This window comes from Musca autumnalis, unplaced genomic scaffold, assembly GCF_047663935.1.
Source record: "Musca autumnalis isolate F117 unplaced genomic scaffold, ASM4766393v1 scaffold_3, whole genome shotgun sequence".
In the NCBI taxonomy this organism is placed as follows: Eukaryota; Metazoa; Arthropoda; class Insecta; order Diptera; family Muscidae; genus Musca; species Musca autumnalis.
In genome coordinates this window covers 48,520,422-48,533,075 of record NW_027411866.1, presented here as the reverse complement: position 1 = coordinate 48,533,075, position 12,654 = coordinate 48,520,422, and the positions used below count along the sequence as shown (strand labels likewise).

At 34.2% G+C, this 12,654-nt stretch overlaps 1 protein-coding gene across 1 annotated transcript in view; it reads right to left on the bottom strand.

The window, feature by feature from the left end:
• The window catches only part of AANATL7 (Arylalkylamine N-acetyltransferase-like 7), a 39,645-nt gene extending 35,280 nt beyond the window's left edge, over nucleotides 1–4,365 (bottom strand). The window contains exon 1 of the mRNA XM_073975043.1: nucleotides 4,102–4,365. The gene's annotated coding sequence lies outside the window, so the exon portion shown is untranslated. The remainder of the gene's footprint in view (nucleotides 1–4,101) is intronic.
• Between the last annotated feature and the right edge of the window lie 8,289 nt (nucleotides 4,366–12,654).

Here is a 12,654-nt window from a genome sequence, read left to right as displayed (position 1 = left end):
TAATTACTTTCTTCGACCGCTTTTCGATATGCCCTTTCCATGTCAAGGATTGTACCTAGTTATTTTGCTTCCGGAGAATGTGCCACTACAACTCCGCCCCAAATCTGGAGTCTGGAAATCAGGAAAAGTGCAAAAGTATCTCTTGTTATTATTTAGAAATAGATGATCGTTATTTTTAATATTTCAGTCGACTTTAAGTACGTCAATGTGAGAGTTTAGCCATCACTGTATAAATGTATTCTCAAAGTTTACTCAGCCTCGGACTTAAAGAATAGAAGTAAACACAATATTTCAGACGTCTATAGTTTTTTTTTTTTTTTTTTTTTTTGAGTATTTGGATCAATTTCTCAGGAACTATGGAGTTGCCACTAGACGGGTCCTTAAACTACACTCTTTCCAAACATTGTGTGGGAGGTCCCAAAATGAGTGGTCCGATATTCAATATTCGGACATAATCCGAGTCTATGCCTATGCATATGCAAAGTTATGACCATTTCGGTTGATCCGTTCTAGAGTTATCGTGCTCATAAGCCACCAGGACATGGCTAAATCAACTCCAAATTGTCTGAAACGGAAGGCTGAGGGTATAAAAATTGTCATACCCTGTATTGACAATTTTTGACTTTGACTATGAAGATTTTAACAACAAAATAAGTTTGTGATGCGTGTTTTCTTTTTAGAAATGTCACATTTCTTGCGGCCGTCATATAACGGTAACTCATTCTTTGACACACGATTTAATATTTCAATGTTCGTTATGTTTGAATGTATTAAATGTTGCTGGCGCCTTTAATTTTTTATCTTCATGTCGTTTAAAAAGAACATCAGCCCTATGCATAGTGCAAAATATGAGCACTTTAGCGGAACTTTACTAATAACTTTTAAAGGAAAAAGTGTAGATTCCTAAAATTTTGCACAAATGTTTCTTATATTAGTGGACAGAGTGGGGCTCAAATAGGGCCACATAGACCCGCGGTTTCCTGTAGCGCTCATGTAACGGTGGCTGCCGTTTTTACGTTTTACATTCATTTTTCAATCGATTTTGATGCAAATTGGTATATTGAGTTTTCTGCGGATAAAAAACTTATATACAAAATATTTTCAATATAGGTTCGCGTTTTGGAATAGCCCCCACATGCCGGGTTCCCCCATATTGGGTATTTTAAAGGTTAAAGACAAAAATTGTAGCCCATTTTGATGCAAATGTAAATTTTAAGATGTTAGCGAATAAAAAACACAAAAGCTGTCAACATAGGTCCACTTCTGGGTGAAGCCCCACAACCCTACACATCTATTAAGGAGTAAAATGTCAATATTTTTTGTTTTCATTTGTATCTATAATGTTTATTGGTCCATTCAGCAGGTCTGTACCATTAATTTTTTAATAATGTCTTTCAGATCAAGTTCAGGTCTGCACTGCATTACAATTTTTAACGTATTTTGGTATTTGCACCGGTATTTTAACGTATTTTTTGTTGCACTATATGTAAATCACCAACATTTAGAGGTCAAAACTATGAAAAATTGCGAAGTCTTTTTAGAAAATCTTGAATATCTCCAAAGACCGCGCGATACCGCAGCAGTTTTATAGCTTTGCGAACAGAGGATAATGCAATCTTTCAGATTATATATATCTTAACACGTGAATGTACGGAACTCACTTTTGAAATGTCCACGGAAAATATAAAATTATAATTTTGAAAACTTAAAAAAATCACTTCTTTCCGACTAAAATTGCACGAAAACAATAAGGGTTTTTTGCATTTTTTAAAGTGTAAAATATCATAATTGTTTTTTAAAATATTAAGAAAAATAAATCATGGCATACTGACATACCATTTGTCCGCTTCACTCAATTTTTTTAATGAATTAAAAATACATTTCTTACAAAAAAAAATTATTAAACAAAAGTGCAACTTTAAGTGCATTTTTTAGTCGTTTCGTGGAGTAAATCTGCAAACTGAGTATGGACCATTTGCAGTGGAGTACTTAGCTAATGAATTCAATAAAAGTTTAACTAATTTCATCTACGTTGAAAATCCCTTAAAGTTCCACTAAACTTCCCAAATTTCGCACTGTGCTATGGTCCGTATACACAATCAGAATACCGAAAATACGAAGACGCCACCGTAGTCACTTTTGAATTTGACTCAAAAAAATATGTATTGAAAATGAAAGTTTATCATCACTGATTTTTACGCATACAAACTCACAAAAACTTCTCACTTTAATAGAAGAGGATACCAGATCTTCTATTGGAGATTAGGGATAAATTCTAGGAAACTCGCATAAAAAATTAAGTATGAAATCGAGCAAATGTACCTAAATTTGTGTGTTTTTTAATTAATGCTTAGTTAAGTGACAACGTAGAAGTTTCATTGTTTTCAAGGTCTAGCTACACCAGCAGTAGTGCGATTCTCCAACACATTTTTTTTAAATACCGACAAAAATCGGTAAAATTAAAATGCTTATAATTTCGATAATTAACCATATTTTTCGGTAATTTATCGACCAATAAAAAGTAGTCGTAAAGTTCTATCCAAGGCATATTCATATAAGGTAGAAGTGACAATCAGCTGTATTCTTATTTTTTTTGTAAATTTAGTTTTCAAAATGTAATAGGGTCTACTCATGAAATTTGAAACTTCGAAATCTGCTACCATAAAATACTGCTTTTCATCCTAAACGTGAAATACAAATTACCTACGAGAGTTACGAATGCTTTATATTTACATTTTGCTTCAAATTTGTTCTATTCTAGAGGATTTTCAAAATGCAATTATGTTTTTCCTGAAAAAAAAAATTGGAACGACCCTATTATTCAATATTTTCTTTGACAATTAATTTTCAATAACAACAATGTTGTTTTTGTAAATTTGTTAGTTGTTGTAATTCATGCATATACCTTATAATAAATATACCTTGGTTCTATCGATAGAAAGAGTGATGTCAACTTTTATTGATACTTTTCATTCATAATTTTGCTTTTTTAATTTTATCCATTCTTGTCGGTAACCAAAAATGCCTTAGGGAATACCACTACAGGTCCGCCAATTAGACAATAGATTTAATAGAATATTAGGTTTGTCCTCGAACTTAGTAGGTTTAGCAACATTTCAATTACACAATTGTCAAAATTTGGATAAAAGAACAACATTCAGTAAAATTTTATGATTATTGTTACAAATTATCAGGTACGCGGACAGACCTATTGTTTTCTTTGTACTTCAAATCACAATAGTGAATTTTAAAATTGTATTTTTTAGACACCCCTCAAATATTTCTCTTAATTCTACAGCCAGAAATTACTGAACAGAAACTCCATTATCCTTAGAAAAAAAACTGGCAACTTCAACAACATGTTTTATAAGCTTTTGTGGGCATGTCCATTATTTGCTTGAAGTAAATTCATGCGGTTATCTATAACTGGGTTAGATTTGTGCGAAAGGAAATTCCAAAGAGGATAAATTGATGACTGAATGCCACTATGGAGGGCATACATATACGTACAAATATTTGTAGGGCCAAATGTATGTATGTGTGTATATGTGTTCCTAATTGTGTTGAAGTGTTTTTCTTCTTTTTTGACAAAGAATTGTTTGTAATTATTATCTTAGTATTGGTTTATAGTACCACCAATATTACTATATATACATATATTCCACAACAATGTTCTCCATGGAATGGAATATAAATACCCATGAAAGAAAAAAAAAAAAACAAATTAAGTTAAAGATTCAGAAAGGGGAGCGATAGAGCAAAGTTAATATGAAAATAAATATGGATTTTTTTTAAAGGGTTGACATAAAAATTATAATAGCAATTATAATTTAATTTAGTATTTGCTTTATGAAATAATTTTTTATAATGAAATGAACTATTTAAATATTCATTATGAAATGCAATAAAATCACCGACTTACAAATTATCTATTATTTTTGGCATACAATATTTCAGTTATTTTAAAGATTGGCAAATTATATAATGTGTAAAAAATCATTTTTGTTAAAAGTCTAATTCTAAAGCACAAACGGAAAAACATAATCTACTACAAAAAGAAAAAACTTTCTTAAATTGATGATCCAATAACGAAAGTAGTACCATTTTCTTTAAAATAAAAATTTATTAATTTTTCCACTGTTTTGTTTTTTTGTCTTTAAATTAAATACACAATTTGTATTTTTCACAAATTTATTAAATTCGCAATTTAACCTTCATTTCGCTTTTTTCATTGCTTTTATATTTCATTTCACTCATTTCGTTCCACCCCTTCTTTATTTATCCATTTCCACAATCAAATAAGAAAGTCATTTCCCTTTTCAATTGATTTTATATGACCAGTTAAGGCCAACTGTTGCTTTCACAAAGGATTTCATATCGTGCTGTCGCCGTCTATTGCGTTGTTGTCATAAACTTCAGTAGTAATATACTCACACAAAGGAAAATCTGTGTTAGTGTGTGTTACAGTGGTTTTTAGGCACAAATATATAAAAACAATTAAAGAAGTATCAATGACGGGTGAGGCCAACTTTAACAACAGCATTATAAGTAGTTTTGCATCTCTTACCAAATTTGAAGTCGAAATAAGAATAGATTTCACTTTGCTTCACCTCTCCAATTTTAAATAGAAGCATTTTAACGTATTTGGTGCTTGGTAATTCCATTGAAAGCTTAGGGTATTATGTCTTAGAGCTTTAGTATGTAACATGCAAAAGGAAACGAGATAGACCCATAGTTCCTTTTAAGAATATACATAGAATCACTACACCAAAGTATAGCGTTGATCTGTTTGCCGGCATATATTTCAAATGCTCAACAGTGTAAAAACGGCCAAAACGACACGGAACTTTACCCAAACGTTGGATGTGTTTTCAGCTTTATGGTCCGACTCGCATGAAAGGACCAAAGGACGAACGCTATTTATTTTGGTAAGAATCGGTTCAAATTTGGATATAGCTCTCATATATACAGTGAGCGTCAAAATAAAGTTTACACCTCTCAACATTTTTTTTGATTGCATTATTACTTACTTTACTTACTTACTTAGCAGGCCCATTACAGAACATTTGTTCCATAGACCGAACTAAGAAAAGATCTCCAATCCTCTCTGGTTTTCGCTTCGCTTTTTGGAATACCGCGCCTTTTCATTTCTTCATCCACTTGTATGCTCCATCGAAGCTTAGGCCTGCCGATTCTGCGTGCACCGCCATGTGGCATGTATTCATACGCCCTTTTATCGGGTTCATCATCGCTCATTCTTATGATATGGCCTAGCCAACGCAATCGTTGCATCTCGATACGTTTAACTATATTCATGTCTTTATATAGCTGATATAGCTCGTGGTTCATACGACGTCGATATTCACAGTCAACGCAAATCGGCCTGTGGATATTTCGATGAATTTTCCTCCCAAACACACCAAGCACTGCCTTATCTGCTTGCGCAAGTACCTATGCTTCGGAGCCATACATTAGCACGGATAGTATCAGCGTTTTGTATAGTGTTATTTTTGTTTGACGAGATGTGACTTTGTTTTTAAATTGCTTACTTACAATTCTTCTTCTTATTTCACAACTGATGTTGTTTGTTGTGTTTATGGCAGTGCCGAGTTAGACGAAGTCTTTAACTGCCTCAAAATTATAGGTACCAACTTTCACAGTTGGTCCGAGCTCTATTGACGCTTTGCGCGTCGACACCATCAATTTGGTCTTTTCGCCGTTTACCACTAGACCCACTTTCGAAGATTCTGCTTCGACCTTCCTAAAGGTATCAGTTACTTCCTTTACTGATCGTCCCATAATGTCTATGTTATCAGCATAAGCAAGTAACATGTGGCTATTGGTGTAAATTGTGCCATTTCTTTTGACATTTGCATCTCGTATTACCTTTTCCAGCAAAATGTTGAATAGGTCACACGAAAGGCTGTCTCCTTGTCTGAAACCTCTTTTGGTACTGAACTGTTCGGAGAGGTTCTTTCCAATTTTAACTGTGGACCTAGTATCAGTTAAAGTCAACTTACAAAGCCGGATGAGCTTTGCGGGGATACCAAATTCAGACATTGTATGGAATACCTTTAATAGAACAAGCTTATCCAATTAATATTATCATAAGCTTATCCTTGTAATTGTAAAAAAAGCTTACATATTTTTTTAATTTTTATTAATTCAGTTCATATTTTGAAATTTAGTTATAACTTAACAACATGCATAATGTTTTAAATCATTGTTATTTTTAATTTAAATTAAGTTCATTAGTGATTTAAGTTTACAATCTACGGAATAATTAAAATAATTATATTTACTATCTTAAAATGTTTTTCGCATCTTTATACGATTTTTAGCGAATAACCTTTAATGAATGTGTCGTTGGAGTTGTAGCATCTATGAAAAGTAGAAATTTATTGACAATTTGTTCAGTTAATTTTGTAAATTGAACTTACTTTGTATAGCGTTTGTTGTGCTTAAATTTCGAACACTTCCCTCTTCTAACAACACTCCACTTAGCCATCTCATCTAGAATAATGATTTCTTCAAAGATACATATCATGGCAGAACTACCTGGTAGTGGTATCACACCAGCTGATCGAATATGAAAAGTCAAGTCCCTTTTTAAAAAAAAATATTTTTGTTGTAATTTCCCCAACAACATAAATAAAGTTTTGACATAACATATTCGAAATTTTACGATGCCACTACCTGGGTAATTGTGCCATGATACATATATGGTCTGTTCCAGTACGGCAAGAATCTACTAATTTTTACTATTTTTTTCGATAACATAAGGGAAAAATTATAATTAAGTTTTTGTCGACCTTTATTATTATTTTTGTACGTTTTGTTCGGCTTTATGTCCTCTTTTCAATAAAACAAAATTCTATTTGCTTTTATTTATTTTGTTTATTTCCAATATTTCGGACGTCTTCGACGACCATCATCAGGGATCTTTTTTGATTAACATAAAAACAAGAATATTAATTATATAAATTAATAACAAAGTACAAAACAATATCTACATTGTTGGTTTTTATTTCTTTCATCCTATGTCACTGGTGGTGTTGAACTGAAGTTTTTCTCATTTTTCTGATGTTTTTGGATGACGTTTCGATAAATTTGTGCACAGTGTTCCGTGTCTGACTTATAGTTTATTCTTTTTTCTGTGGGAAGACTTGTGGCCACTGACTCTGGTTTTTAATTTAGATTTTTGGCCTGTTCCTTTACTTTTGAAAATAGTAAAACCGGCAAAAGTTGTAAAACTTGTAAACTGATACCATATGGATTGTATGGTGTCTGAAGTAAAGGAACGTTTTTCGAGTAAAAAGTGGTAAAACTTGAAGATTCTTGCACGTAAAGGAACAAAGCTTTTGTTGTGCCAACATATACCATTTGGCATGTGTTGGACTTGTCTCCATCACATTCTATCTTGTACACTAAATTAGATTTATCATCGTTTGATATTTTTGATTTTGAATTGCTGAAAAACTTATTGTTTGTGTTAGTACTTTTTAAAGCTATTTGGTACTGTTCTTTGTTGTACAAATTGGATATGTTGGCACAACAAAATCTAAATTAAAAACCAGAGTCAGTGGCCACAAGTCTGATCAAAAGACCAAAAACAAACCACTTGAACAAAAAACTGCTTTGGCAGCACATTGTTCCAAAACAGGGCACACTCCAAATTTTAAGGACGTCAAAATCTTGACTCAGGATGACAATTATAAACGTCGATATATATTGGAAATGCTTCATAAAATAAATACTTCCACAGAAAAAAGAATAAACTATAAGTCAGAAACAGAACACTGTGCACCAGTGACATAGGATGAAAGTTGTTGTTAGTTGAATAAAAACCAAAAATGTAGATAATAGGTGTGTCTTTTTACGTGATAATTTGTAATAATTATTACGAAATGTTACTAAATGCTGACTTTTTACACAAAAGTTCAGTAAAAGAGAGCGAATAGAGAGAACAATTTTGACAGTTGTTTGCTGAGAAATTGCTAAAAGTTGCTGAAAGAATTTTTCCCAGCAACATTTAGCAAGTTCGATCAGCTGTTTTTAATCATCTGGTAATGGTCAGCTGTTCAATGTTTATCTTATTTTTGTGGGAAAATACTATAAATATTACGATTCTGGTTTATTTATTGACTATTTTATAAATATATTGTTACGGAATTAGATTTAACTAATGTCCGTGTAGACGTTGTTTTATTCCCCGATACGATTTGTACCAAATAAAACAGGGTTCGTTTTAGATTACGTTTCTACAATGCTTTATTTACTTTATTACACTTATTCGAAACCGACTTTAATTACTAAGCAGACAGCAAGTCTCTAGTTAGCACGCAGCTATTCTTTAACCGATCTGTTCAGTTCAACGCTTAAAACACAACTCAACTCAATGTTGCCGTTCCTAACGCTATTTATACCCCAAAGTCTCCCTGTTCTAGAGTCCTCCAGAACACATATGGCAACATCTCGAATCTGTGCAGCGAACACACAGACGAACATTCGCACTACGCGAACAACCATACTCACATACATACATGGGGGAATACAATTGGACGACAAGCACAGTAATGACGTAACAACAACAAACAAGTGCAAAGAAGTAACAAACTAAACAATAATTACATGATTATGGCAAAACAAAATAAAAGCACATTAATGAAAGGTAAAGTAACATCTAGAATAATGAAGAGAGTTCTACATGGTAGTTGTTGTTGCTTAAATAAAGTAACTGCGTAATAAAAACTTTACGTTACAATTCAAATATTTAAATTAACGGAAATTAAACTAAACTAACTTAAACCTATCAGTTACATTCGTAACAATATTTATTATTTTTAATTTATTTTGCTTAAAATTTAATAACTTTTTCGTTGCTTTGGAGTTATTTCTTCGTTCATGCATTGGCGCCAATGTATTTGTTTTGGTTATCAACTGTTATCTTGCTAAAGTTTACTAAATGCTGTCTTTTTACTTTTTTTCTCTATTTTCGTATCAAAGAGCAAAATCTCTCTTACTCTCTGAAAAGAAGTTACTGAATAATTATTACTGAAAAAGTAAAAAGACACAACTATTGTTTTGTAATTTTGTTATTAATTTATATAACTAATATTCTTGTTTTTATGTTAATCAAAAAAGATCCCTGATGATGGTCGTCGAAGACGTTCGAAATATTGGAAATAAACAAAATAAATAAGAGCAAATAGAATTTTGTTTTATTGAAAAGAGGACCTAAAGCCGAACAAAAAGTACAAAAATAAGGGAAAAATTGTTATCGTAGTAGAATATAGTAGCTTCTTGCAGGTTCTGGAACAGAGCATTAATGAGTGCCACAGTGGTGCAATAGTAAGCACGTGCGCCATGTACTATGTATGCACGGTTTCGATTCTCAGGTCAGACAAAAACACCATTCTTTCCAACGGTGGCAAAATATCCCTCAGCGCAATGTAGACGACATTTCCTGATCTACCTTGAAAAACTTCTATGGAATTGGTATTGTAAAACCTGCCGTTGGGATTCGGCGATAAAAAGTAGATCCCTTATCATTAAGCCAATATGCAATAGAGGCGTGCACTCATTGATATGAGAGAAATATCCCGCGTCCCTTAGCAAACTTGTACTGGAACATACATATGTATGTATGAATGCCAATTATATAATTATATTCGTAGTTTCGTCACTTTCACTTTGTTCGCATTCACTTCTAGTTTCATCACAACCGCTATTTATGTCACCAATCCTGAAAACTTCCTCAGATTCGTATTTTTTTGTTTTTTTTTTTATTATTCAACAAAAGTTCAATGAATTTTTCGCTTTTAAACACTTGTTTTATTTTTTAGGCATCTAACTATTTATAAGTAAGTCAAGCTTAATCTCATATTTGTTGTTTTCAAATTTAAAAACAACAAGTTTAAAGTGGGATGTAGTTAAAATTGATTACTTTAGGGGATGGCAAGGAAGACTAGATTCGTCCAACGCCACTTGGACTCATCAGTTCTCTTAGTTCTTTGTATTGAAACAAAGAAGATGCAATTACAGTTGTAAAACACTATTTTGAAGACCTTGAGGAAAACTATTTTAATCAATGGATAGAATTGCTAGAAAAGCGTTGGACTAAGTGTATTGAAGTTTCAGGAAATTATATTGAAAAATAAAAATATTTTTGAAAAACTAACTATTCTCTTTCATTGATAGGCTAAGAAGTTTCCGAACCGCCCTCGTATATTGTGCTATTTAAATATACCTTTGGTCTGCTAGTCCTGAAGATGGATGATGGATGAAGAATGGCTCTAACGTTATCACGCAAGCAACTACTGCAACGAAAACATGTCAGTGTGTTGCTGTACCGGAAGAATCTTTGTCTCGAGGGTCTTTGCTACGGACGATAAAAGTAAGATCGGTGTGTACGATTCACATTTGCTGGCATTATTGCCTGTAGGTTTCAACATTACCGTGGAGATTCAATCAGGCCCCAACACTATGGATGATTTGGCATTCCTTATGATATTCGCAACATAATCCATTGTAAATTGCCGTGGTTCATCCTCGGCAGGAAGAGATCTAATGCGACGTTGTACTCTTCTTTTCGACCTGTCCCGAAACGTTCTACCTAACTTCAGAAGGGTTGGGAAGATCTCTAAAGCGGTGATTAGTGAACTCTCTGAAACTTAGCCAATTAGCTTTCCCATGATTTATAAAAGTGCGGCGTTCAGAGGTGATGAAATCTAGCGGTATGCCGATGAAGAAAATTAACGGGTTGCCAGGTTACATCCAGACCAGTAGTGCGATTCTCAAACTCATTTTTTGAGTTACCGACAATTTTCGGTAAAATTAAAATGCTTATAATTTGGGTAATTACCGGTGTTTTTCGGTAAGTTAGCGATGAATAAAAAACAGTTATAAAGTTCTATCGATAGCAAGAGTGTTGTCAACTTTTATTTGAACTTTTCATTCATAATTTTGCGTTTTAATTTTACCGATTTTTTTCCGTAACTCAAAAAATGTGTTAGAGAATCACACTACAGGTGACACAAAGGTTATATCTGGCGAACCGTGACACTCAGCGCTAATTCTGGTAGGGACGTTCTCATTGACCGTGCCAAACGTAGAGCTATTAATCTGCTCTTCCAGCACTATATCTCCCTGGTCGTTTCCGAGGACCGAATGCCACAACTCATTATGAGCATTAAAGTCCCCCAAGACCAAACGGTTATACTCGTAACCTCCAAAAGCGGGCTAATATTGGGTCTATAACCTGGTGTACAGCTATTTATCGGTGGGATACGTTACGCAACTCTACCTCAGCAGTTCCACACCTGGCTGCTACCCTCATACATTCCATGCACGGTTCATTAGAGCCTGGCTCAAGCGAGATAGATCTGTATTGAACAGACTGGTACAATAGCAAAGATAATACTCCACCTCCACTTCTGGTGCAATCTTTCCTCAGTACGTTGTAACCATCATAACGCTTTAAGCTGCAGTTCTAGTTGAGCTTGATTTCCTGCACCGTCGCGACCATGAAATTCTTCCGATACATGAAATCCAGTATATCCTCGATCTTACCTCGGAGTCCATTGGACGAGTCCAGAACAACCGCTGAGATTCACCCACTCCCGACATCTATTGCATCTCACCGAAGTTTGAGTGTGGTGGTGACAAACTGAGCACACCCATATTGGACCTGGTTTTTCCTCCGTTCCGGCATAGAACAAAGGATCTGGAGATATACTGCTCCCAGATACAAATACAAACATGTGTAGACTGAGGTGGCAGCAGCTGGTCGGAACACGGTTGTTGCGTGGTTACGGGTCAATCCGGTATCGAAGAACACGCGTCTGTGGCCGATCTGTAGTAAGCTATCCTGTGCCATTGTGGTAGGTTAAAGTTAGCGCTACGCAGTGGAAGAATATTAAAAACTGCCAGAAAGCCGTCCTGAGGACTGCAAAGGCTGCCTCCTAATGACATCAGTGAGCCACCTTCGTGGTACATCAACCCAACAATATATTGTCGACCTGTTCGGGCGTTATTGCCGTGAGCATTCCTGCCACAGCCTAGTGGACAAGGATCCCCCACCCAGGCAACTCAGACAAAATGTTCGTAATCTAGAGAGAGAGAGGTCCAAACTGACCATACAACTGTATAGTTTTAACATAATTTGTTGCTATAAGTGAACAATTAATATGAACTTTTTTACAATGTTGGCCTTTGCAATACATTTGATGTCAAACTGTACTCGTATATCAGTGGAGGTAACGATATAGTCGTTTTTTTGTTCATTAGGGCTGTTGTTCTAAGGCGTGCCTGCACTAGCTGTGACCACAAAGCTTCTGGAGTGATTTAGTCGATTTGTCTGGGCAGTTAAAGAGATCCAGCGCACAACCATCCAGTATGTAGTTGAAAGACAATTTTTTTCAAAGCAGTTGAATTTATGTCGACAGGGGTTTTATCTGGTATAATCTTTCCGGAATACGTTGTTTCGGGTTTTGACTACATATTTTGTTGTTAATGCAAAATGTATTATTAGCGTGTTTCAAACTACTGTGTCTTTTTGAATATATCAACATTGAAACACACAGGCATTGTAAATTCTAATACCAAGCCTCCTTTTACTATACAACTCAACACAAATATACACAAGGGTATGGA